The sequence below is a fragment of the Schistocerca piceifrons genome, chromosome 1 (genome assembly GCF_021461385.2).
Source record: "Schistocerca piceifrons isolate TAMUIC-IGC-003096 chromosome 1, iqSchPice1.1, whole genome shotgun sequence".
In the NCBI taxonomy this organism is placed as follows: domain Eukaryota; kingdom Metazoa; phylum Arthropoda; class Insecta; order Orthoptera; family Acrididae; genus Schistocerca; species Schistocerca piceifrons.
This window is the reverse complement of record NC_060138.1, coordinates 185,866,031-185,893,355: the sequence shown is the minus strand read 5'-3', so window position 1 is coordinate 185,893,355 and position 27,325 is coordinate 185,866,031. Positions and strand designations below refer to the sequence as shown.

The window sequence follows — 27,325 nt, the reverse complement described above, 5'->3', positions numbered from 1 at the left end:
GCTGACACCCACTCACTACACCTTTTCTTCTCGTGATGTGTATCTTCAATTCTCACTCCAAAGGAGTGCCAGTAGGCTGATGAAAGAGTATTTTTGGGCTGGGAGAAGGGCGATTTTTGAAATTTGTTACACGACATTTTATCCCAGAAACAGTCACGCAACGTTCGTAAAATCTTAATGGAAGAACAATTTCATCGTAATAGCAGGGTCATTCCATAAATTATGGCAACTATGATATACAGCCCCCCCATGAACCATGGACCTTGCCGTTGGTGGGGAGGCTTGCGTGCCTCAGCGATACAGATAGCCGTACAGTAGGTGCAACCACAACGGAGGGGTATCTATTGAGAGGCCAGACAAACGCGTGGTTCCTGAAGAGGGGCAACAGCCTTTTCAGTAGTTGCAGAGGCAACAGTCTGGATGATTTACCGATCCGGCCTTGTAACACTAACCAAAACGGCCTTGCTGTGCTGGTACTGCGAACGGCTGAAAGCAAGGGGAAACTACGGCCGTAATTTTTCCCGAGGGCATACAGCTTTACTGTATGGTTAAATGATGATGGCGTCCTTTTGGGTAAAATATTCCGGAGGTAAAATAGTCCCCCATTCGGATCTCCGGGCGGGGACTACTCAAGAGGACGTCGTTATCAGGAGAAAGAAAATTGGTGTTCTACGGATCGGAGCGTGGAATGTCAGATCCCTTAATCGGGCAGGTAGATTAGAAAATTTAAAAAGGGAAATGGATAGGTTAAAGTTAGATATAGTGGGAATTAGAGAAGTTCGGTGGCAGGAGGAACAAGACTTTTGGTCAGGCGAATACAGGGTTATAAATACAAAGTCAAATAGGAGTAATGCAGGAGTAGGTTTAATAATGAATAAAAAAATAGGAATGCGGGTAAGCTACTACAAACAGCATAGTGAACGCATTATTGTGGCCAAGATAGACACGAAGCCCACGCCTACTACAGTAGTACAAGTTTATATGGCAACTAGCTCTGCAGATGACGAAGAAATTGAAGAAATGTATGATGAAACAAAAGAAATTATTCAGATAGTGAAGGGAGACGAAAATTTAATAGTCATGGGTGACTGGAATTCGGTAGTAGGAAAAGGGAGAGAAAGAAACGTAATAGGTGAATATGGATTGGGGGTAAGAAATGAAAGAGGAAGCCGGCTGGTAGAATTCTGTGCAGAGCATAACTTAATCATAGATAACACTTGGTTCAAGAATCATGAAAGAAGGTTGTATACATGGAAGAACCCTGGAGATACTAAAAGGTATCAGATAGATTATACAATGGTAAGACAGAGATTTAGGAACCAGGTTTTAAACTGTAAGACATTTCCAGGGGCAGATGTGGATTCTGACCACAATCTATTGGTTATGAACTGTAGATTAAAACTGAAGAAACTGCAAAAAGGTGCGAATTTAAGGAGATGGGACCTGGATAAACTGACTAAACCAGAGGTTGTACAGAGTTTCAGGGAGAGCGCAAGGGAACAAATGGCAGGAATGGGGGAAAGAAATACAGCACAAGAAGAATGTGTAACTTTGAGGGATGAAGTAGTGAAGGCAGCAGAGGATCAAGTAGGTAAAAAGACGAGGGCTAGTAGAACTCCCTGGGTAACAGAAGAAATATTGACTTTAATTGATGAAAGGAGAAAATATAAAAATGCCGTAACTGAAACAGGCAAAAAGGAATACAAACCTCTTAAAAATGAGATCGACAGGAAGTGCAAAATGGCTAAGCAGGGATGGCTAGAGGATAAATGTAAGGATGTAGAGGCTTATCTCACTAGGGGTAAGATAGATAGTGCCTACAGGAAAATTAATGAGACCTTTGGAGAAAAGAGAACCATTTCTATGTATATATCAAGAGCTCAGATGGAAACCCAGTTCTAAGCAAAGAAGGGAAAGCAGAAAGGTGGAAGGAGTATATAGAGGGTCTGTACAAAGGCGATGTACTTGAGGACAATATTATGGAAATGGAAGAGGATGTAGATAAAGATGAAATGGGAGATATGATACTGCGTGAAGTGTTCGACAGAGCACTGAAAGACCTGAGTCGAAATAAGGCCCCGGGAGTAGACAACATTCCATTAGAACTACTGACGGCCTTGGGAGAGCCAGTCCTGACAATACTCTACCATCTGGTGAGCAAGATGTATGAGACAGGCGAAATACCCTCAGACTTGAAAAGGAATACAATAATCCCAATCCCAAAGAAAGCAGATGTTGACAGATGTGAAAATTACTGAACTATCAGTTTAATAAGTCACGGATGCAAAATACTAACGCGAATTCTTTATAGATGAATGGAAAAACTGGTAGAAGCCGACCTCGGGGAAGATCAGTTTGGATTCCGTAAAAATGTTGGAACACGTGAGCAATACTGACCCTACGACTTATGTTAGAAGCTAGATTAAGGAAAGGCAAACCTACGTTTCTAGCATTTGTAGACTTAGAGAAAGCTTTTGACAATGTTGACTGGAATACTCTCTTTCAAATTCTGAACGTGGCAGGGGTAAAATATAAGGAGCGAAAGGCTATTTACAATTTGTAAATAAACCAGATGGCAGTTATAAGGGTTGAGGGGCTTGAAAGGGAAGCAGTGGTTGGGAAGGGAGTGAGACAGGGTTGTAGCCTCTCCCCGATGTTATTCAATCTGTATATTGAGCAAGCAGTGAAGGAAACAAAAGAAAAATTTGGAGTAGGTATTAAAATCCATGGAGAAGAAATAAAAACTTTGAGGTTCGTCGATGACATTGTAATTCTGTCAGAGACAGCAAAGGACTTGGAAGATCAGTTGAACGGAATGGATGGTGTCTTGAAGGGAGGATATAAGATGAACATCAACAAAAGCAAAACGAGGATAATGGAATGTAGTCGAATTAAGTCGGGTGATGTTGAGAGTATTAGATTAGGAAATGAGACACTGTAACCTCCCCGTAATTATTTTTAAATGATATGAATTGATTAGTATTGCAAATAGTGCCAAATGTTAGCTTCCCACAGTAATAAAATCAATGATAATAAAAATGTGCAAAAATGTAAAGTCCCCACAAAATTATCGTTAAGATCAACCTGATAAATTTTATAAGGGCAGCTGCGCTGACCCTAGGCCCTGTGCAATAATTAATCTGATAAATGGATTCTGGGAAGAAAAGCATAGGAAATATTGTTTCAATTGGAATGATTCTTTTCTTTAAAATGATTGCTTTGAAAACAAAATTATTATTGGGGCATTTCTTGAACAAATTAGTTACAATTAACATACATTACATTATCAGATGTGCGTAATGCTGCTTCATTACCTTACTTAACAATATACCTCGTCCCGAACCTTGACCAGAGACCCATGTCGACGCCCGCCGACTTCTCACACAACTGCAACTCGCAACAGCTAACTCGCAACTAAATGCTCTCGCGACTCGCTAAGTACAACAACTGCACTCACGCGCGGTCAAGCGCAGACTAGCAACGACAAAAAAACTCTCTGGTCAGAAATTCTGTCATGCCTCGCCATCGCTGCTACTAAATACGTACGCGTTTCATAACCCTCCACTGGTGGGGCAAAAATTTGGCAGCGATGGTGAGTCATTTGGACTTGCCATGAGCAACAAATTTTTTCAGAATTAATTAACTTTACAATCACAGAATATTCAGATGTAGATCATGAAGTAAATGTGGTGCACATGCACCGAGTACAAAATATATATACAATGAGTACAAAACATATTAACAAATGACATAAGTGCACATGCACTGCAGTTCAGAACATATCAGCAAATCAAAATGTACATACAATGAGTAGTAATCATGTCATAAAATGACAAAAGTGCACACGCACTGAAATTCAGAATATATCAGCAAATCACAAAATGTATATACAATAAGTAGAAATCATGTTAGAAAAATGACAAAAGTGCACACGCACTGTAGTTCGAAAAAAAATCTATAGGCCATGAATACAAATGATGTTAGCAAAAAATGATTTTCACTATGTTACAAGAATTAGGATAGGAAAGGGAAGGATTGCATCATGGTTGTAGCACTTTAGGTTGCACGCAGGTGCACTGAAAGTCCATATCTTTCCACAGAAGTACAACACCAAGTCAGACAATTTGAAGTTCTTTTCCCAGAAGTATTTATCAGCGTACCGAAGACACTGAAATGTCGTAGTAATATTCCATGTTATCATTTTGGCAGTACATCAGGTACACCAAACAGTGGGACCATAATAACGTCTCCATCGCTCACGGTGGTGGACAGCATGCCGTGTCAACACCACGCTCTTACAAGGCACACCAACGCAGAACCAGTGCAAAAACCAAATATAGTGCTCCATGATCAAGAGGATATACAGGACAAATGGATATTACAGTAATTCAGGGTAGTTAGGTCAGAAAGTGAAGGACATTAAGTCACATACTAGTCTTCATTGGGAATTACATTAGTAGTTTGCGGCATTCATAGCCCAGTTATTGAACATTTCTGTACCATGTATGTAGTATTACAGAAAACTGTTCATTAATTGATTTACAGACAACATTGTCATTGGTCATTTCAATACTGTAATCAGTAGCGTGCATTTCCCAGTTACAAAGCATAATCAGTAGCATTCATTTCCTTGTTACAAAGCATAATTAGTAGCATTCATTTACTAGTTAAAAAGCATTATTAATCATTGGTCATTTCAATACCGTAATCAGTAGCGTTCATTTCCCAGTTACAAAGCGTAATCAGTAGCATTCATTTCTTTGTTACAAAGCATAATTAGTAGCATTCATTTACTAGTTACAAAGCATTATTAATCATTGGTCATTTCAATACCGTAATCAGTAGCATTCATTTCCCAGTTGCAAAGCATAACCAGTAGCATTCATTTCCTTGTTACAAAGCATTATTAATTAATCATTGGTCATTTAAATACAGTAATCATCTCAATACAGTAATCAGTAGCATTCTTTTCCAGTTACAATGCATAATCAGTAGCATTCATTTCCTAATTACAAAGCATTATTAATCATTGGTCATATCAATACAGTAATCAGTAGCATGGCAGGGTCGCCAAGTGTAACCTCCCCGTAATTATTTTTAAATGATATGAATTACTTAGTATTGCAAATAGTGCCAAATGTTAGCTTCCCACAGTAATAAATTCAATGATAATAAAAATGTGCAAAAATGTAAAGTCCCCACAAAATTATCGTTAAGATTAACCTGATAAATTTTATAAGGGCAGCTGCGCTGACCCTAGGCCCTGTGCAATAATTAATCTGATAAACGGATTCTGGGAGGAAAAGCATAGGAAATATTGTTTCAATTGGAATGATTCTTTTCTTTAAAATGATTGCTTTGAAAACAAAATTATTATTGGGGCTTTTCTTGAACAAATTAGTTACATTATCAGATGTGCGCAATACTGCTTCATTACCTTACTTAACAATATACCTCGTCCCGAACCTTGACCAGAGACCCATGTCGACGCCCGCCGACTCCTCACACACAACTGCAACTCGCAACAGCTAACTCGCAACTACTTGCTCTCGCGACTCGCTACGTACAACAACTGCACTCACACGCGGTCAAGAGCAGACTAGCAACGATAAAAAAACTCTCTGGTCAGAGATTCTGTCATGCCTCGCCATCGCTGCTACTGAATACGTACGCGTTTCAACACTTAAAGTAGTAAAGGAGTTTTGCTACTTGGGGAGCAAAATAACTGATGATGGTCGCAGTAGAGAGGATATAAAATGTAGACTGGCAATGGCAAGGGAAGAGTTTCTGAAGAAAAATTTGTTAACATCGAGTGTTGATTTAAGTGGTAGGAAGTCGTTTCTGAAAGTATTTGTATGGAGTGTAGCCATGTATGGAAGTGAAACATGGACGATAAATAGTTTGGACAAGAAGAGAATAGAAGGTTTCGAAATGTGGTCCTACAGAAGAATGCTGAAGATTAGATGGGTAGATCACGTAACTAATGAGGAGGTATTGAATAGAATTGGGGAGAAGAGGAGCTTGTGGCACAACTTGACAAGAAGAAGGGACCGGTTGGTAGGACATGTTTTGAGGCATCAAGGGATCACAAATTTAGCATTGGAGGGCAGCGTGGAGGGTAAATATCGTAGAGGGAGACCAAGAGATGAATACACAAAGCAGATTCATAAGGATGTAGGTTGCAGTAGGTACTGGGATATGAAGAAGCTTGCACAGGATAGAGTAGCATGGAGAGCTGCATCAAACCAGTCTCAGGACTGAAGACCACAACAACAACAACATGATATACAGGGTGTAAAGTATTTAAACCGACAAATTCTGGGAGGTAGTACATCTACATCTACATCTACATTCACACTCCGCAAGCCACCTGACGGTGTGTGGCGGAGTGTACCTTGAGTACCTCTACCGGTTCTCCCTTCTATTCCAGTCTCGTATTGTTCGTGGAAAGAAGGACTGTCGGTATGCCTCTGTGTGGGCTCTAATCTCTCTGATTTTATCCTCTTGGTCTCTTCGCGAGATATACGTAGGAGGGAGCAATATGCTGCTTGACTCCCCGGTGAAGGTATGTTCTCGAAACTTCAACAAAAGCCCGTACCGAGCTACTGAGCGTCTCTCCTGCAGAGTCTTCCACTGGAGTTTATCTATCATCTCCGAAACGCTTTCGCGATTACTAAATGATCCTGTAACGAAGCGCGCTGCTCTCCGTTGGATCTTCTCTATCTCTTCTATCAACCCTATCTGGTACGGATCCCACACTGCTGAGCAGTATTCAAGCAGTGGGCGAACAAGCGTACTGTAACCTACTTCCTTTGTTTTCGGATTGCATTTCCTTAGGATTCTTCCAATGAATCTCAGTCTGGCATCTGCTTTACCGACGATCAACTTTATAGGATCATTCCATTTTGAATCACTCCTAATGCGTACTCCCAGATAATTTAGGGAATTTAATGCTTCCAGTTGCTGACCTGCTATATTGTAGCTAAATGATAAGGGATCTTTCTTTCTATGTATTCGCAGCACATTAAATTTGTCTACATTGAGATTCAATTGCCATTCCCTGCACCATGTGCCAGTTCGCTGCAGATCCTCCTGCATTTCAGTACAATTTTCCATTGTTACAACCTCTCGATATACCACAGCATCATCCGCAAAAAGCCTCAGTGAACTTCCGATTTAGCCGAGCGGCCTAAGGCGCTGCAGTCATAGACAGTGCGGCTAGTCCCGGCGGAGGTTCGAGTCCTCCCTCGGGCATTGGTGTGTGTGTTTGTCCTTAGGATAATTTAGGTTAAGTAGTGTGTAAGCTTAGGGACTGATGACCTTAGCAGTTAAGTCCCATAAGATTTCACACACATTTGAACATTTTTTTTGAACTTCCGATGTCATCAAAACAAACATTTTTCCCTAATGTCATTTTTTCCTATGAGGAGTATTTAAACCGGTAGAGGTTCTCTGGAAGCAAATTAATTAAACCAACAAACACTTCTCCATTTTTTATGACCAAGAGACAACACATTAATACAACCCAATTTCAATTACAATAATTTTCAAAAATGCCTCCATTGACACGTAAACAAAGGTTACATCTTCGGATCATGTTCTGTCTGACACAGGCAAAAACCCCAGGACTATCCTGAATTGTTCCTGCTGCTGCGACTATCCGGGCAACCAGATCCTCTTATGATGCAACAGTCGTTGCGTAAACAAGGTTGTGCATCTCTCCCCACACAAAAAAGTCCAGAGGGGAGATATCTGGGTATCGAGCAGGCCATGGCACAGGACCACCTCTGTCAGTCCACGTTTCTGGGAACCGACGGTCCAGGAATCGACTCACACGACGACTGAAATGTGCCGGCGCCCCGACATGTTGGAACCACGTGCGTTGTCTTGTCGGGAGCGGGACGTCTTCCAGCAGTTCTGGCAATGCCTTGGCGAGAAAATTGTAATAGAGCCTGCCATTTAATGGCCTAGGTAGCAGATAAGGCCCAATTAAACAGTCCCCAACAACACCGACCCACGCATTAACGAGGAACCGCACTTGATGAGCGCTAGTAACTGTGGCATGTGTGTTATCCTCACTCCAAACAAGCGAGTTGTGAATGTTGAAGACTCCGTCACGCCCGAACGTTGCTTCATCGGTAAACAACACAGAGGATGGAAATGTAGGATGCATTTCACACTGTTCCAGGTACCACTGCGAAAACTGTGCTCTGGGTGGATAATCAACTAGTTCCAGGTTGTTCTCGAAGGACTGTTCTTACAATCGTCTGATTCATCCCCATGTTATGTGCAATTGCACGAGTGCTGATTGAAGGATCCCGCTCCACATGTTGCAAGACAGCTTCATCAAATTGCAGCGTTCTTACCGTGCGACGGCGTCCCTGTCCAGGTAACCTGCTAAATGACCCGGTCTTAATCAGACGTTGGTACACAGCAGCATAGGTCGAATGTCGTTGGATACGACGATTAGGATATTGTTGTTGATAAACCCGCTGTGCAGCTCGTCCGTTGTGGTGCGCTACGTAGTACGCACCAAACATATCAGTGTACTCACTCCAGGTGTATCGCTCCATTAGTAAGCAGAGACAATGCACTACTATACTGGTGATCGTAATACGGCCTCCAACAACTGAAGAGCGTAATAAGGCCTCCAGCGGTTTAAATAATCCTCATAGGAAAAAATGACATTAGGGGAAAATATTTGTTTTGATGTCCCCTACAACCTCCCACAGTTTGTCAGTTTACATACTTTTTAGCCTGTATTTTGCGAATGTGTGGCAATACCCTAATCGCAGCAAATTCATTCGAAAGCCTGCAATAAACATTACCGGAATCATCCGACGTATTTCAACTGCATGCGAAGATGGCTCGGTACCAGCCCCTGAAACATTCACTGTAAGGCTGTCCGTGCTACAAGATGGATGTTCCCCCAATCACCCTACTCACCAGACATCAGTCCATGCAACTTCGAGCTCATTCCATAACTCAGGACACCACTGCGTGGCAGGTGCTTTGAAAACACGGCGAATGTCCTGACGGCATTTCGTCAACATGTATCACATATTGATGGCAATGCCAGTGGCATTCAACGGCTTCCCCATCAAAATGGCTCAAATGGCTCTGAGTACTATGGGACTTAACATCTGAGGTCATCAGTCACCTAGAACTTAGAACTAGTTAAACCTAACTAACCTAAGGACATCACACACAACCATGCCCGAGGCAGGATTCGAACCTGCGACCGCAGCGGTCGCGCGGTTTCAGACTGAAGCGCCTAGAACCGCTCGGCCACACCGGCCGGCGCTTCCCCATCGTTGGCAATGTTGTGTGTATGTACTTTAGGACTATTTTGAAGCACAATAGTTAATTACTATTCATTTTTGTACTGTGCACAATAAATTTACACAAAATTCCAACGAATATCTTTCATTTCACCCTTTAGCATGACTTCATGTACTGGAACCCTATTTTATGTTCGCATTACGATACACACTGCCGTACTGATTCAGTGTACATCGTCGAATTCTCACGCTGTCGCTTTGTCGCAAGAAATACCATAGCTACCATGACTTATGGCATGAGCCTCGTATTTAATCAACGCTGAGGAACGTGACTCATAACGGCAGTAGGGATTGTCGATAATTCACTTATGTAAATTTACTCTTCTGTTACTCTTTTGTTAGGTTTTGTATGCCTTATGTAAATGAGAGAACGTTGAAAGCAGTACCTAGTCTGTCATGGGAGTCTCGCAGGCCGCCACTCTTTGACGCGGTTTCCCACAAGCACGCCGACCGGTGTGGCCGAGCGGCTCTAGACGCTACAGTCTGGAACCGCGCGACCGCTACGGCCGCAGATTCGAATCCTGCCTCAGGCATGGATGTATGTGATGTCCTTAGGTTAGTTAGGTTTAAGCAGTTCTAAGTTCTAGGGGACTGATGATCTCAGCAGTTAAGTCCCATAGTGCTCAGAGCTATTTGAACCATTTTTGAATCCAGAAGCACGCGCCGGAGGAGGCTCCGGTCAGTGGCTTGCAGGCCACCGGACAACCTTTTGTAATACTACATGGGGCGCCTGGAGTATTGTAGACAAACGTAAGCACAAGCCTCCTGCCAACGAACGTATGACAACACAGGAGTGGAAGGAGGAGGAACGCTTTTTAACAGAAGGTACTATTGTGCACAAAAGTAAAAAGCTGAGTTTTTCTCTGGAAAGAACTAGACAACTCAGATGAAGATTTCGAAAATGGAAGGCAATCCCGCAGTTTTGGGCCTTTGAAAGTGTGAGACACCACTGAACTTTTGACTTTAAAAAACCAAATGTTTACGCAGCATATGAACTGCAGGGATTGACTAACATAGATATATTAGAGGTTAGACAGAAAAGCTCGACTGTGTCAATGAGGATCTGTCCCATTGGTCACAGAGAGAGATGGAGAGAGAGAGATAACATTTTCTGTTTTAAATGGCAGTATGTACGTTACTGGTTAACTCTCCACAGGATAGCCTAGGGAAGGGAACTAGCGTTTTCTAAGGAGCATTTTTACCAGTTGGCGTTCGCAAGATCTGAAACTCAGTTAATCTCGATGCAGTAAGACGCGAAACCTGGCAATTCGAGGTTTCCTTTTAATAAAAATTCGATCAGAAATTATCTGATCTTCAGGGATCTTAATCTTCGGGAGCCTCCATCAGCAGACATCACCCTCACCGGCCTGCCGAGCCAACAGAGCTGATGCGTCGATAGACTTGGAGAAACTCGGTGCCATTTGCGCTTTTCCACTTGCGATGGTCGTTGATGCAGCCAATAACTCCTTCTGCACCCACTTCAGCTTCCACAAATGGTTCAAATGGTTCAAATGGCTCTGAGCACTATGGGACTTCACATCTGAGGTCATCAGTCCCCTAGAACATAGAACTACTAAACCTAACCAACCCAAGGAATCACACACATCCACGCCCGAGGCAGGACTCGAACGTGCGACCGCAGCGGTCGCACGGTTCCAGACTGTAGTGCCTAGAACCGCTCGGCCACCCCGTCCGGCCAAGGCATGGACTGTGCAGCTTGTCCCGGCGGAGGTTCGAGTCCTCCCTCGGCCATGAGTGTGTGTATTTGTCCTTAGGATAATTTAGGTTAAGTAGTGTGTAAGCTTAGGGACTGATGACCTTAGCAGTTAAGTCCCATAAGATTTCACACACATTTGAACATTTTTGAACCTCCCACTTCATGTGTGGTGATAAATTTTATGAAATGACGGACGGATAGGATATGTGTTCTCCGTTGTCACTAGCAATGGTCGACTTTTTTATGGAATATTTTGAGGAACGTGCATTAAATTTGGCTCACGTTCGTTCGTCTTCGTTTTATCGTTATGTCTGATCACACGGCGTAAAATTTCTTGAGCACTTCCATAAACATATGAACAGTATGTATCCAAACATCCAGTTCGTCGCCGAGCCAGAGAAAGAGGGAAGATATTTCGGTGTAATGAAAGTCGGATGGACATCTCAGCTACTCAGTGTACCGCAAGCCGACGCACACTGATTTATATCTTAGTGCCCAGAGGTTCCACCATCCATTCCGGAAGAGAGCAGCTTTAAATACACCACTGGCCATTAAAATTGCTACAACACGAAGATGACGTGCTACAGACGCGAAATTTAACCGACAGGAAGAAGATGCTGTGATATGCAAATGATTAGCTTTTCAGAGCATTCACACAAGGCTGGCGCCAGTGCCGACACCTACAATGTGCAGACATGAGGAAAGTTTCCAACCGATTTCTCATACACAAACAGCAGTTGACCGGCGTTGCCTGGTGAAACGTTGTTGAGATGCCTCGTGTAAGGAGGAGAAATACGTACCATCACGTTTCCGACTTTGATAAAGGTCGGATTATAGCCTATCGCGATTGCGGTTTATCGTATCTCGACATTGCTGCTCGCGTTGAACGAGATCCAATGACTGTTAGCAGGATAGGGAATCGGTGGGTTCAGAAGGGTAATACGGAACGCCGTGCTGGATCCCAATGGCCTCGTATCACTAGCAGTCGAGATGACAGGCATCTTATCCCCATGGCTGTAACGGATCGTGCAGCCACGTCTCGATCCCTGAGTCAACAGATGGGGACGTTTGCAAGACAACAACCATCTGCACGAACACTTCGACGACGTTTGCAGCGGCATGGACCATCAGCTCAAGGACCATGGCTGCGGTTACACTTGACGCTGCGATGGTGTACTCAACGACAAACCTGGGGGCACGAATGGCAAAACGTCATTTTTTCGGATGAATCCAGGTTCTGTTTACAGCATCATGATGGTCGCATCCGTGTTTGGCGACATCGCGGTGAATGCACATTGGAAGTGTGTATTCGTCATCGCCATACTGGCGTATCACCCGGCGTGATGGTATGGGGTGCCATTCGTTACACGTCTCGGTCACCTCTTGTTCGCATTGACGGCACTTTGAACAGTGGATGTTACATTTCAGATGTGTTACGACTCGTGGCTCTACCCTTCATTCGATCCCTACGAAACCCTACATGTCAGCAGGATAATGCACGACCGCATGTTACAGGTCCTGTATGGGCCTTTCTGGATACAGAAAATGTTCGACTGCTGTCCTGGCCAGCACTTTCTCCAGATCTATCACCAATTGAAAAGGTCTGGTCAATGGTGGCCGAGCAACTGGCTCGCCACAATACACCAGTCACTACTCTTGATAAACTGTGGTATCGTGTTGAAGCTGCATGGGCAGCTGTACCTGTACACGCCATCCAAGCTTTGTTTGACTCAATGCCCAGGTGTATTAAGGCCGTTATTACGGCCAGAGGTGGTTGTTCTGGGTACTGATTTCTCAGAATCTATACACCCAAATTACGTGAAAATGAAATCACATGTCAGTTCTAGTATAATATATTTGTCCTATGAATGCCCGTTTATCATTTGTATTTCTTCTTGGAGTAGCAATTTTAATGGCCAGTAGTGTAGCTATGAAAGTTTATGAAGTGCAACATGAGTGGGCCGATGTTCGCGTTAGTGAAACAAGGACACTGATTAGCATATGCGTATTGGAGAACCAACGGTGTATGTCAATGTGCCGTCACGGCAAAGCAGCAATTGTCTGATACGACCTGTACCCTGGTCAGACTATCAGATTACAAGAAGCTCTGAAGCAGTGGATGTAGCGTTGAAAAATAAGAGAGGCTGTCGACATAGATAGATACCGTAACAACATGAACTGGGAGGATGGATACAAGCCGCCGACGTCCTGACTGCTATCCTACTCAGTCCAAAAGTCCGCAAGCATCCGCCGGACACCAGCTGCTCAAGACGGGGATTAAAAAAGAAAGGGAACTCCGCACGGTGTCATCTTCTGGCAACGGCATCATTTGGATGCTATCTGGAAGCGTCTGTGGTCAGCGTACCGCTCTCCCAGACTTTGTCACATTTCGGATCTTCGAGACGCTACTTATCATTCGAGAAGCTGCTTCGTTGGTTTCTCGAGGTTGAGCACACGTCATGCAAATCCTGGCACCAAGGAAAGGTCCTTGCCACTTCCTGAAAATGAACCAGTGTCCTCTGTATATAAATCAGTCACGCCGACCGCCAAGTTACGGGAGCGGAATAAAGAAGTGCCCACAATGAAACTGCTGTGCACCAACGACGACTTCCCGCGGGGAACCACTGCTCCTGCCTACTAATAACATATTCCCTGTTGCGTGCCAGTCGTCTGCTAGATTAATACAAGCAAAAGCCTCGCGTTCAATACGATCCAACCAAAAGTGTATTAACTTGGCACCTTCTAGTGATGTCCGAAAATAGTGATGATAGTTACCAAATGACAGTCCGTGAAGGACGTACAAGCTGAGTGAAAGCACGGGAAAGTACTGGATATGCTGGCTGCTGAAACTTATGCGGCCCATTTGTCTCCGTGGAGTTGCGGCGATGCGACTTTCTTCCGCAGCTGTGGTTTGCTTGTTACGATCGTGCTTGGAACAATAAGCTCCAACAGTACGTAGGCCGCTTTAATTCTCGTGATTTGGAAGTAAAAATGACAAGGACCATATAGTCCGAAGTGCAACAAGGGCTGCACATCGGTGTACGAGGTGCGACAATAAAGTAATGAGACTGATGTGATATAAATGTTGCTTACTGTTTTAGCCAAGTTTAGTGTTGTCTCCTTCAAAGTAGTTCCCTTCTGATTGCACACACTTTTTCCAGCGCTTCTGCCATTGATGGCAACATTCCTGGAACTCATCTTCTGTAATATCCTCCAAGACCCTTGTCAAAGCTTTTTGGACATCTTGTGTTGTTTGAAAATGGTGTCCCTTGACTGCCGTTTTGACTCTTGGAAATAGAAAAAAGTCGCACGGGCCGATATCTGGTGAATAAGGTGGCTGTGGTAGTACTGAAGTTTGTTTTGAGGTTAAAAATTGCTGTACAGGCAGAGCAGTATGGGATGGCGCATTATCGTGATGCAGAATCCAATTAGCAGCAATGTTGGCACGGACACGAATAGCTCTTTTACGAAGTCTTTCTAAAATTTCTTTGTAGTAATATTGGTTAACTGTTTGCCCAGGAGGCACCCACTCTTTATGAACTATTCCCTTGGAATCAAAGAAGCACACAAGCATGCATGGTCGTCCACTGCGGTCTTCATCTTCAACATTCGTTCTGCCTTCACTATACATTTTATGCCAACAAAAAACTTGAGCTCCTGAAATAACCTCCTCTCCAAAAGCCTTCTGAAGCTTACTGTAAGTTGCCGACGCGTTTTCACCCAATTTAACGCAAAAAGAAATGGCATACCATTGCTCAATATTATGCGGTTCCATTTCCGTGACGAGGGACATAAACACGTGTTACCTTATTATAGCACAGCTCAAGACTGAACACTTGCATCAATGTACCACTTGGACTAGAAGCAGCTTATAGATCAAGGTTAAAGATATTGTGCCTACGCAAGGCTGCAGGGTTTCCACATCTTGCAAAGAAAATCAGTCTCATTACTTTACTGTCGCACATTATATATAGTGGACGCTATTTTTGTTTTCATGCTAGCTAAAAACTGGTTCAAATGGCTCTGAGCACTATGGGACTTAACATCTGAGGTCATCAGTCCCCTAGAACTTAGAACTACTTAAACCTAATTAACCTGAGGACATCACACACATCCATGCCCGCGGCAGGATTCGAACCTGCGACCGTAGCGGTCGCGCGGTTCCAGACTGAAGCGCCTAGAACCGCTTGGTCACACCAGCCGGCCTGTTATTATTAACCTTCAGGCGTTGAAACTTGCTATAGGTCTATTATTTAATGGGTTTCGTCACGTGCTGTAATCAGAATTTTCTAGCATTAATATAACAGGTACTTAATCTCCTGCCGGCCGAAGTGGCCGAGCGGTTCAAGGCGCTTCAGTCTGGAACCGCGCGACCGCTACGACTGCAGGTCCGAATCCTGCCTCGGGCATGGATGTGTGTGATAGATTAGTTAGGTTTAAGTAATTTCTAAGTCTAGGGGACTGACGGCCTCAGATGTTAAGTTCCATAGTGCTCAGAGCCATTTGAACTTAATCTGCTACAAATTAGGATGTTTTTGTTCCAAATATAGTTTTCAGTAAATTACTCGAAAACTATTGGAGGTAGCTCAATGGGGTCACGTATTTACTATTTTTATGTTGGAGTGAAGCTGCATACAAATTTTCATATTTCTGAGTCTAATACTTAGCGCCTTTAATTTTTCTTAATCACGTTGAGACTTTTACCATACATACATCTGCACATTATGACCACTTTCTGGCTTCCTATCTTTATTATTTAGCACCACTTTTTTTTTCTTAAAACCATGTATTTAGGGAAAAATATTTATACGATCAATCTGAGATTTTATAGTTTAAACATTAATATACTAAAGCACATGCTGACAAAGTTTTAATTTCATTCTTAAATTATGGTGCAATAATACGTGAGTGCTACGCACAGACGCGTCATGGCCACGTGGTGCTACTAGCAGTGAACTGAGGTAAGTCCCAACACACTCGCTCACTTCTGTATCTCTCAAATGATACAGCGCTCGTTTCGCCACAATCTCTTAATCATCTAGTCGTTGATGAGACGTTAAACGCGTATCTGCTATCTATCGTCTTTATCATATCGGTAAGCTCCTAAGGGAGTGCACGTCGTTTCTCTAATGAATTGCTCTCAATGAGGAAAGATTATGGAGAAATCCAACAGACTGACAAATAAATAAGATAAAATAAGAATTCAGGATGTCAAAGTGACTGATATAATATTACACTGGAATTTAGCCGGAAATTGATTTGGCACTCCGGCAGAAGGCAAGGCAAGAAACTTCCATGAAAGAAACGACAGCATAACGAAGAAAGGGTAGGCAACATCAGGAAATAAGCAGGATGTACTTGGATGCAAATGGGAAAGACTGAATTAGTTGGAGAAGACTTAAGTGGGTGGAAGCGCTATAGCAAATATTTATGAAAAGGCCACGCGCCGAATCGCGGTTTGGGGGGGAGAGGGAATGGCGGGGGGCGGTTCGCATTTTAAGTGCAAAACAAGCCACCCTTAAATAACTCCGTACAGGAGCGAGATTGATGGTTCAGATTCTGTCCACCATTGTATCGGTCCATGATCAAAGTTAAGTTTCGACCGTTTAGAAAAATCTTGCTTTTTTGGATTTTACGTGCAAAAATAGGTTTTTCCGAAAGGTGTTTGAAGCGCGCCACTTCTATATGTAAACTTGTACGAAACCGTTCAAAAATTAGTCAATAGATAATGTCAGAAATATTTTTTTTTAATCCAATAAACTTTATCCGTTATCGAGGTACGATGCTTTAAAGTCAAGCTAAATGTATCACGTAAAAGTCGTTCTTACATGAATTCAATACGCAGAAATGGTTTAAAATGAATCAAATAAATAAAAAATTCATTCTTACGATAAAACTGAAAACTCGCTTTCCAAAATCTAGCGTCATTCGGATTTGACATCTAAAAAAACAGCTTCCCCCACAAAAAAAAAGTCTACAAGCGTCAAATCCGAGGAATAGGCCGGCCAAGGTACAGATTCCGCTGCGTCCTACCCAGCGATTTGGAAACAATTCTTGAAGGCATGCTGTAGTAATTCATGTACTTTGACAGGACAACCGTCATGTTGATATCCCATGTTCCTCTTAGTCTGCAGAGGAACGTCTTATAACATCCGTGGAAGACGGTCTGTTAGGAGGCTACAATACTTAAGCGCGTTCAATGTTCCGTCTATGAAAAGCGGGCCCGAGCTGATGGCTCACCATCCCACATTACACGTTTACCTTCTTTAGACGCTGACATTCTACCAGACGAAGTCAATGGGAATTTGTAATGCAGTACCAGCGTCAGTGTGTCTGGTAGGAAGGACACGGCCAAAGGGAGATCCTATCGATCGCACAATGGTTCGGGATTGTTAACAGACCAATAGCATACGAGTATATTTCGGTGGTTTACCCGTCCGTTATTGGTAAATGTGACTTCATAACTAAACACTGTACACGATAGATCTGGAATAGCCTTTCTTAATACCCTTGTACAGGAGTTAACACGATTCTCATAATCGTTTCCATGCAGCTCTTGATAGAAAGAGACGTGATAGGAATGTAACGTAAGTCGTCAAAGAACGCGTAGGCACTTGCTTGACTTATGCCGTTTCCTCGCGCGATTGTGCGGGCGCTAACGTGAGGATCAACTATAGCAGCAGCAAGAACATTAATTTTCCCCTCTTCTGTCGTCGCTAATTCCTTCTGTCGTGTTGTCTAGGTGTTACACGACCACTTTCACGTGACTGGTTGAAGAAAATACTAAACAACTGCCGAGATGGTTAACGTCTGTTCTGATGTCTTTTTGCATACACCATACAAGAACATACTGCATTCTTCCTACCCTCTCCATACATCATGAGCATGTCAGATTTTCTGCATTGGTAAATCCCATCGTCCACTCAAGACCTACTTCAACTATCACACACTATCTAATTAGCAAGTCGCAGTGCACTCGAGGAACACACAACCTGTTTACTGTAAGTAAACATAACAACATCGTACCTAGCAACTACGCAGGCTGAATGGCACAAGCAATGGGGCTTTTCAAAATACGATATCTCGTAAACAACTCGTACTAGAATCCTGCAATAGCACTGACATTCTAACTTACCTTACCTTTAGTTTGTTAATGTCAATAGGCATTGCTCCAATTAAAAAAGTGTATGTTTGCGCTTACTTTCTAAGATACCCTAATTTTAGTTTTTTAGTGTCAATAGGTATTTCTCCAATTAAAAAAGTGTACGTTTGCACAAAAATACACTTTCTAAGTATTATTACAATTTGTTGATTGGCTAAGAGTACAATCCATTCTGTGAAAATCGCACATCAGTAGCACTTCCCACTTCCGCAATATTTGTAGTGCAAGTATTAGGTGATTCACACTATATATATACGACAGCGGCATCCACACGACAGTCAACCACTTGGCAGTGACAGAGATGTATGTTTGCTCGTGGGCAGTTAGACACTTGACGCTGCTTGAAACCCAAGAATATTTTATTAATTACAAGCCACACAAGTGGCGAAGAAGGGAGGTTATGCCGTTCTGTGGAATGAAGAACGAAAGTGATAGTTTTTTACGGTTCAGATTTTGGAAGAAGAGGTTTGTGATTTGGCTAAGGCTTGTTGTTGTTGTTGTTGTGGTCTTAAGTCTTGAGACTGGTTTGATGCAGCTCTCCATGCTACTCTATCCTGTGCAAGCTTCTTCATCTTCCAGTACCTACTGCAACCTACATCCTTCTGAATCTGCTTAGTGTATTCATCTCTTGGTCACCCTCTACGATTTTTACCCTCCACGCTGCTCTCCAGTGCTAAATTTGTGATCCCCTGATGCCTCAGAACATGTCCTACCAACTGGTCCATTCTTCTAGTCAAGTTCTGCCACAAACTCCTCTTCTCCCCAATTCTATTCAGTACCTCCGCATTAGTTATGTGATCTACCCATCTAATCTTCAGCATTCTTCTGTAACACCACATTTCGAAAGCTTGTATTCTCTTCTTGTCCAAACTATTTATCGTCCATGTTTCACTTCCATACATGGCTACACCTCATACAAATACTTTCAGAAATGACCTCCTGACACTTAAATCTATACTCGATGTTAACAAATATCTCTTCTTCAGAAACGCTTTCCTTGTCATTGCCAGTCTACATTTTATATCCTCTCTACTTCGACCATCATCAGTAATTTTGCTCCCCAAATAGAAAAACTCCTTTACTACTTTAAGTGTCTCATTTCCTGATCTAATTCCCTCAGCATCACCCAACTTACATCGACTACATTCCATTATCCTCGTTTTGCTTTTGTTGATATTCATCTTATATCCTCCTTTCAAGACACTGTCCATTCCGTTCAACTGCTCTTCCAAGTCCTTTGCTGTCTCTGACAGAATTACAATGTCATCGGCGAACCTCAAAGTTTTTATTTCTTCTCCATGGATTTTAATACCTACTCCGAATTTTTCTTTTGTTTCCTTTACTGCTTGCTCAATATACAGATTGAATAACATCGGGGAGAGGCTACAACCCTGTCTCACTCCCTTCCCAACACCTGTTTCCCTTTCGTGCCCCTCAACTCTTATAACTGCCATCTGGTTTCTATACAAATTGTAAACAGCCTTTCGCTCCCTGTATTTTACCCCTGCCACCTTTAGAATTTGAAAGAGAGTATTCCAGTCAACATTGTCAAAAACTTTCTATAAGTCTACAAATGCCTTTCCTTAATCTATCTTCTAAGATAAGTCGTAAGGTCAGTATTGCCTCACGTGTTCCTACATTTCTACGGAATCCAAACTGATCTTCCCCGAGGTCAGCTTCTACCAGTTTTTACATTCGTCTGTAAAGAATTCGCGTTAGTATTTTGTAGCTGTGACTTATTATACTGACAGTACGGTAATTTTCACATCTGTCAACACCTGCTTTCTTTAGGATTGGAATTATTAAATTCTTCTTGAAGTCTGAGGGTATTTCGCCTGTCTCATACATCCTGCTCACCAGATGGTAGAGTTTTGTCAGGACTGGCTCCCCCAAGGCTGTCAGTAGTTCTATTGGAATGTTGTCTACTCCCGGAGCCTTGTTTCGACTCAGGTCTTTCAGTACTCTGTCAAACTCTTCACGCAGTATCGTTTCTCCCATTTCATCTTCATCTACGTCCTCTTCCATTACCATAATATTGTCCCAAGTACATCGCCCATGTATAAACCCTCTATATACATCGTCCACCTTTCTGCTTTCCCTTCTTTGCTTAGAACTGTGTTTCCATCTGAGCTCTTGATATTCATACAATTGGCTCTCTTTTCTCCAAAGGTCTCTTTAATTTTCCTGTAGGCAGTATCTGTCTTGCCCCTAGTGAGATAAGCCTCTACATCCTTACATTTGTCCTCTAGCCATCCCCGCTTAGCCATTTTGCACTTCCTATCGATTTCATTTTTGAGACGTTTGTATTCCTTTTTGCCTGCTTCACTTACTGCATTTTTGTACCTTCTCCTTTCATCAATTAAATTCAGTATCTCTTCTGTTACCCAAGGATTTCTACTAGCCCTCGTCTTTTTACCTATTTGATCCTCTTCTGCCTTCAGTGCTTCATCCCTCCGAGCTACCCATTCTTCTTCTACTGTTTTTCTTTCCCACATTCCTGTCAATTGTTCCCTTATGCTCTCCTTGAAACTCTCTACAACGTCTGTTTTAGTCAGTTTATCCAGGTCCCATCTCCTTAGATTCCCACCTTTCTGCAGTTTCTTCAGTTTTAATCTACAGTTCATAACCAATAGATTGTGGTCAGAGTCCACATCTGCCCCTGGAAATGTCTTACAATTTAAAACCTGGTTCCTAAATCTCTGTCTTACCATTAAATAATCTATCTGATACCTTTTAGTATCTCCAGGATTCTTCCATGTATACAACCTTCTTTTATGATTCTTGAATCAAGTGTTAGCTATGATTAAGTTATGCTTTGTGCATAATTCTACCAGACGGCTTCCTCTTTCATTTCTTACCCCCAATCCATATTCACCTACTATGTTTCCTTCTCTCCCTTTTCCTACTACCGAATTCCAGTCACCCATGACTATTAAATTTTCGTCTCCCTTCACTACCTGAATAATTTCTTTTATCTCATCATACATTTCATCACTTTCTTCATCATCTGCAGAGCTAGTTGCCATATAAACTTGTACTACTGTAGTAGGCATGGACTTCGTGTCTATCTTGGCCACAATAATGCGTTCACTATGCTGTTTGTAGTAGCTTACCCGCACTCCTATTTTCCTATTCATTATTAAACCTACTCCTGCATTACCCCTATCTGATTTTGTATTTATAACCCTGTATTCACCTGACCAAAAGTCTTGTTCCTCCTGCCTCCGAACTTCACTAATTCCCACTATATCTAACTTTAACCTATCCATTTCCCTTTTTAAATCTTCTAACCTACCTGCCACATTAAAAGATCTGACATTGCACACTCCGATCCCTAGAACGCCAGTTTATGTTCTCCTTATAACGACGTCCTCTTGAGTAGTCCCCGCCCGGAGATCCGAATGGGGGACTATTTTACCTCCGGAATATTTTACCCAAGAGGACGGCATCGTCATTTAACCATACAGTAAAGCCGCATGTTTTCGGGAAAAATTACGGCTGTAGTTTCCCCTTGCTTTCAGCCGTTCGCAGTACCAGCACAGCAAGGCCGCTTTGGTTAGTGTTACAAGGCCAGATCAGTCAATCATCCAGACTGTTGCCCCTGTAACTACTGAAAATGCTGCTGCCCCTCTTCAGGAACCACACGTTTGTCTGTCCTCTCAACAGATACCCCTCCGTTGTGGTTGCACCTACGGTACGGCCTTCGGTATCACTGAGGCACGCAAGCCTCCCCACCAACGGCAACGTCCATGGTTCATGGGGGGGCAAACATACACCTTTTTAATTGGAGCAATGCCTATTGACATTAAAAACTAAAAGTAGGGTAAATTAGATGGCAGTGCTGTTTTTTGCAGGATTCTAGTGAGAGTCGTTAACGAGATATCGTATGTTGAAAAGCCCTATTGTTTGTGCCATTCAGTCTGCATAGTTGCTAGGTACGATGTTACAGTGTGCTTGTATGTTCCTCGAGTGCACTGCGACTTGCTAATTAGATAGTGTGTGATAGTTGAAGTAGGTCTCGAGTGGACGATGGGATTTACTAACGCAGAAAAGCTGACATGCTCATGATGTATGCAGAATGTAGGAACAATGCAGTTCGTTTTTGTACGGTATGTGCAACAAGATACCCAAACAGACGTTAACCATCTTGGCAATTATTTAGTAGCCCCGTGTTTTCTAGAGCTAATATGAAGCTGGAGAAAGCTTTTAGTGGCAGAAATTGTAACTAGATTTTGTGAAATTATATTTTTCAGTGATGTAGTGTTTATTTTCGCGTTACTGTCACTTTCATAGCTTCCAGATATCAATATCCGGAAACGTGACTTTTCAGAGATTCGTAGGATCTCGCAAGAGATCAGCTGGCAGGTTAACCAATGTCGTGGCAGTTGTAGCTAATTAACTCCGTCTCGATGGACAGAGTGACGGTAGCGCACCTAATCAAAACTGTCTTACAAGCGCGCTAGAATTTAATTGCAAGACGGCCAACAAATTGTTTCCCTTAGTGATTGTGGCATAATCTCACCTCGAAAATGAATAAATAGCAAATGACATGGACCACGTGGACTTCACAAGGGAAGTTCTTTAGATTTCACGAAAAGAGAAGCGGAGAGGAACATTATAAGTGCCCCGGTGGTCTATTAATCATATTCGTTAGTATCTGTATGTTGGTTTTATGGGCGTCTTTAAACGAGGCTGTGAACTAAACGATACTAAATCACGGGCCTCTTTGACCTTAGCAGTCGTCACATTACCTAAGCGCGGCTGGTGGAGTTTTCCGAGGACGCGACCGTGGCCTTCACAACTTGTGTAACTCCCCGCCGAGTCGTCGCACCGGTTTTCGACGAGACCCTGACACTGGCAAGGCCTTAGCCGGGCCTGTCCTACAGGAATCTACATTTTCAGCAGGCCGGAGCAGCTTTTCTGTTGTTCTTTTAAATGGAAGTATTTCTACATTTTGATACACTTACGTGGCTCCCTCTGTCTATGTATAGTACGTAGTACCTTGGTTGCAGGCGAAGCGGCCGATTGTGGCATCACTGACTTCCGGGTTCCATCACGAGTTTTCCGAGAGTTTTCACGAATCCTTCGTGCTGGCCTTTTGGAAAGGTGCAGTATATAGCATTTCCGATGCAATATTTCAGCTGCTTGTTTAATTCTGATACAACCTTGGAAATACATGACAACAAGCGGCAGTAATGCGTTAAAATCTCGTGGAATTGTCAGTTGTGTAATTAAATCGAGGTTTCATCTTAAGTTCAGTTTTGTTTCAAAAAGATTACTAGCGACGCCTACAATACGTCATATTCAGTGATCCATTTCTGTATTGAATACGATGCCTGCCGCCCTGGATACAGAAAAATGGGACCGACAAAGTTGACCCTGTACGTAAGTAAAAGTAAAATACTGCGCATACACACGAGAAGAAATCCACTAATGTACACTTACACTATAGGCGACAAATTTCTGGAAACAGTAACTACCGTAACTCGCCTAGGAGTAGCCCTTCGGAGCGGCTATAAGTGGAATGACCATATAAAATTAATAATAGGAAAAGTAATTGCCAAACTGAGATTCATATGAAGACTCTTAAAGAAATGTGGTTTATCCACGAAAGAAGTGGCTTACAAAATACTTGTTCAACGAACTCTTGAGTATTGCTCGTCAGTCTGGGAGTCTTACCAGATTGTTTTATTAGACGAAGTAGAGAAGATCCACTGACGAGCAGCACGTTTCGACACGGAATCGTTTAGTCGACACGAGAGCGTTATGGCAATGCTACAAGAGAGGCGTTGTGCATCACGGAGACGTTTATTATTTAAATTCCAACAGAATACGTTCCGGGAAGAATCAGACAACATATTACTTCCTTCCACAGACATGTCGTGAAATGACCACAACGAGAAAATTCGAGAAATTAGAACTAATACGGAGATTTACCGACAACCACTCTCCCCATGTCCCATTTGCGAATGAAATAGAGTAGACAGGATGACGCAATGATAGCAAGTGTACCCTCTGCTCTACAGGGCGGGACAAATAAAAGTGACGTGCATCAGTAAATGTTGTTTTGGTGTTCTTCAGTCCAGAGACTGGTTTGATGCAGCTCTCCATGCAACTCTATCCTGTGCAAGCTGCTTCATCTCCCAGTACCTACAGCAGCCCACATCCTTCTTGATCTGCTTAGTGTATTTATCTCTTGGTCTCCCTCTACGATTGTTACCCTCCACGCTGCCATCCAATACGAAATCGGCGATCCCTTGTTGCATCAGAACATGTTCTACCAACCGATCGTTCCTTCTAGTCAAGTTGTGCCACAGATTTCTCGTCTCCCCAATTCTATTCAATACCTCCTCATTAGTTATGTGGGCTACCCATCTAATCTTCAGCATTCATCTGTAGCACCACATTTCGAAACCACCTATTCTCTTCTTGTCCAAACTATTTATCGTCCGTGTTTCACTTCCATACATGGCTACACTGTATACAAATGCTTTCAGTAACGACTTCCTGACACGTAAATCTATACTGGAAGTTAACAAATTTATCTTCTTCAGAAACGACACAGACTGTGTCGCATGGCCACCAAGAGCTGTTGCAGGACGATTTGATTCACGGATCCAGTTATATGGCTCCTTCCGTGTATTGCGATTTTACGACTATGACGAGTGGGGCCTGAAGATGGCATCAATGCAATGCTGAAACTGGTAGCAATTAGAAGTTTCTGAAATAAAATAAATTTCTAGAATACACAAGGCTGTTGGAAAATTATCGCATCAAGAAGTACATGTCCAAACCGTCCGCTCGCGCTAACACTTCAAACCTCCATCACTGCTAACTATTAACTTCTAACTGCGAGTCCTTCCAACCACAGAGTCTCTTAACGAGGGCAAAGAGCGCGGTCAGTGATATTAATGCAGTCTATAGCGCTGCCAACATACAAACATATAAACAGTCTACTTACACCTTAACTGTTGTCCACCAGGCGATTTCGCTCTTTTTTTTAAAAAAAGAAAAAAAAACGACGCACCACAAAGGAATTATCTGAATGGGACGCAGATCGGTAGATGTCATGTTCATGTACAGACAAACAAATGATTGCAGTTTCAAAAATAGGATGATTTATTCAGGAAAAAGAGGTTCACAAATTGAGCAAGTCAGAAACGCAGTGGTCCACCACTGGGCCTTATACAAGCATTTATTCGGCTGACCATTCATTGGCAGACTTGTTGGATGTCCTTCTGAGGGACATCGTGCCAAATTCTGTCCAATTGGCGCGTTAGATCGTTAAAATCCCGAAGTGGTTGGAGGGCCCTGTACAACACGCTTCAAAATGTTCTCAGTTGGTGAGAGATCCGGTGACCTTGCGGGCAGAGGTAGGGTTTCAAATGGTTCAAATGGCTCTGAGCACTATGGGACTCAACATCTTAGGTCATAAGTCCCCTAGAACTTAGAACTACTTAAACCTAACTAACCTAAGGACATCACACACACCCATGCCCGAGGCAGGATTCGAACCTGCGACCGTAGCAGTCGCGCGGTTCCGGACTGCAGCGCCAGAACCGTTAGACCACCGCGGCCGGCAGAGGTAGGGTTTGGCAAGCACAAAGACAAGAAACTCCCACCGTGTACAGGTGGGCATTATCTTACTGAAATGTAAACTCTGGGCCGGTTGCTATGAAGGTCAATAAAACGAGGTGTAGGACATTGTCGACGTACCGCTGTGCTGTAAGGGCAGCGCGGATGGTAACCAAAGGGGTGCAGCTATGAAAATACATGGCTCCCCAGTCCAACATTCCTGGTTGGCAGGCGACAGTCAGGTTAGTATCCCTCCTCTGTCGGTGGCGGCTCCAAACGAGCCTTAGCTGGTCATCAGGGCTCACTTCGAAGAGGAATTCATCACCGAAGACAATTCTGCTGCAGTCCATGACATTCCAGACCTAAGACGTGTCTCTAGACGCTTCAGACAGTGATGTGAAATCAGTCTCAATGTCGCCCGCCGTAGGGTCCCATAACGAGACGTGACGGTCAGAAGTGCCATATCTTTTCATAGTAGGGCCCCTTTGGTTGTCACGTGACACCCTGATAGCCATAGTGGTACGTCGATGAAATTCTACGCCTCATTTTGTTGCACTTGGTTTACATTTCAGCAGGACAATGCCCGCGCGCATATGGCAAGAGTTTCTAGCTCCTTGCCTTTGTGCTTACCAAACCGGCAAGGCAGAACGGTCGCCGGATCTCTTCCCAATTGAGTACGTTTGGTGCATTATGCGTAGAGCCCACAACCACTCGGGATTTTGAAACTTCCTGGCAGATTAAAACTGTGTGCCCGACCGAGACTCGAACTCGGGACCTTTGCCTTTCGCGGGCAAGTGCTGTACCAACTGAGCTACCGAACGAAGCACGACCCACGTCCGGTACTCACAGCTTTACTTCTGCCAGTACCTCGTCTCCTACCTTCCAAACTTTACAGAAGCTCTCCTGCGAAACATGCAGAACTAGCACTCCTGAAAGAAAGGATATTGCGGAGACATGGCTTAGCCACAGCCTGGGGGATGTTTCCAGAATGAGATTTTCACTTTGCAGCGGAGTGTGCGCTGATATGAAACTTCCTGGCAGATTAAAACTGTGTGCCCGACCGAGACTCGAACTCGGGACCTTTGCCTTTCGCGGGCAAGTGCTCTACCAACTGAGCTACCGAAGCACGACCCACGTCCGGTACTCACAGCTTTACTTCTGCCAGTACCTCGTCTCCTACCTTCCAAACTTTACAGAAGCTCTCCTGCGAAACATGCAGAACAAGCACTCCTGAAAGAAAGGATATTGCGGAGACATGGCTTAGCCACAGCCTGGGGGATGTTTCCAGAATGAGATTTTCACTCTGCAGCGGAGTGTGCGCTGATATGAAACTTCCTGGCAGATTAAAACTGTGTGCCCGACCGAGACTCGAACTCGGGACCAGTTCTGCATGTTTCGCAGGAGAGCTTCTGTAAAGTTTGGAAGGTAGGAGACGAGGTACTGGCAGAAGTAAAGCTGTGAGTACCGGACGTGGGTCGTGCTTCGGTAGCTCAGTTGGTAGAGCACTTGCCCGCGAAAGGCAAAGGTCCC

General features: G+C 43.3%; 1 protein-coding gene across 1 annotated transcript in view; it reads left to right on the top strand.

The window, feature by feature from the left end:
• Positions 1 to 27,325, top strand: part of LOC124798530 — a 244,191-nt gene that overhangs the window by 207,081 nt on the left and 9,785 nt on the right. The window lies entirely within an intron of this gene.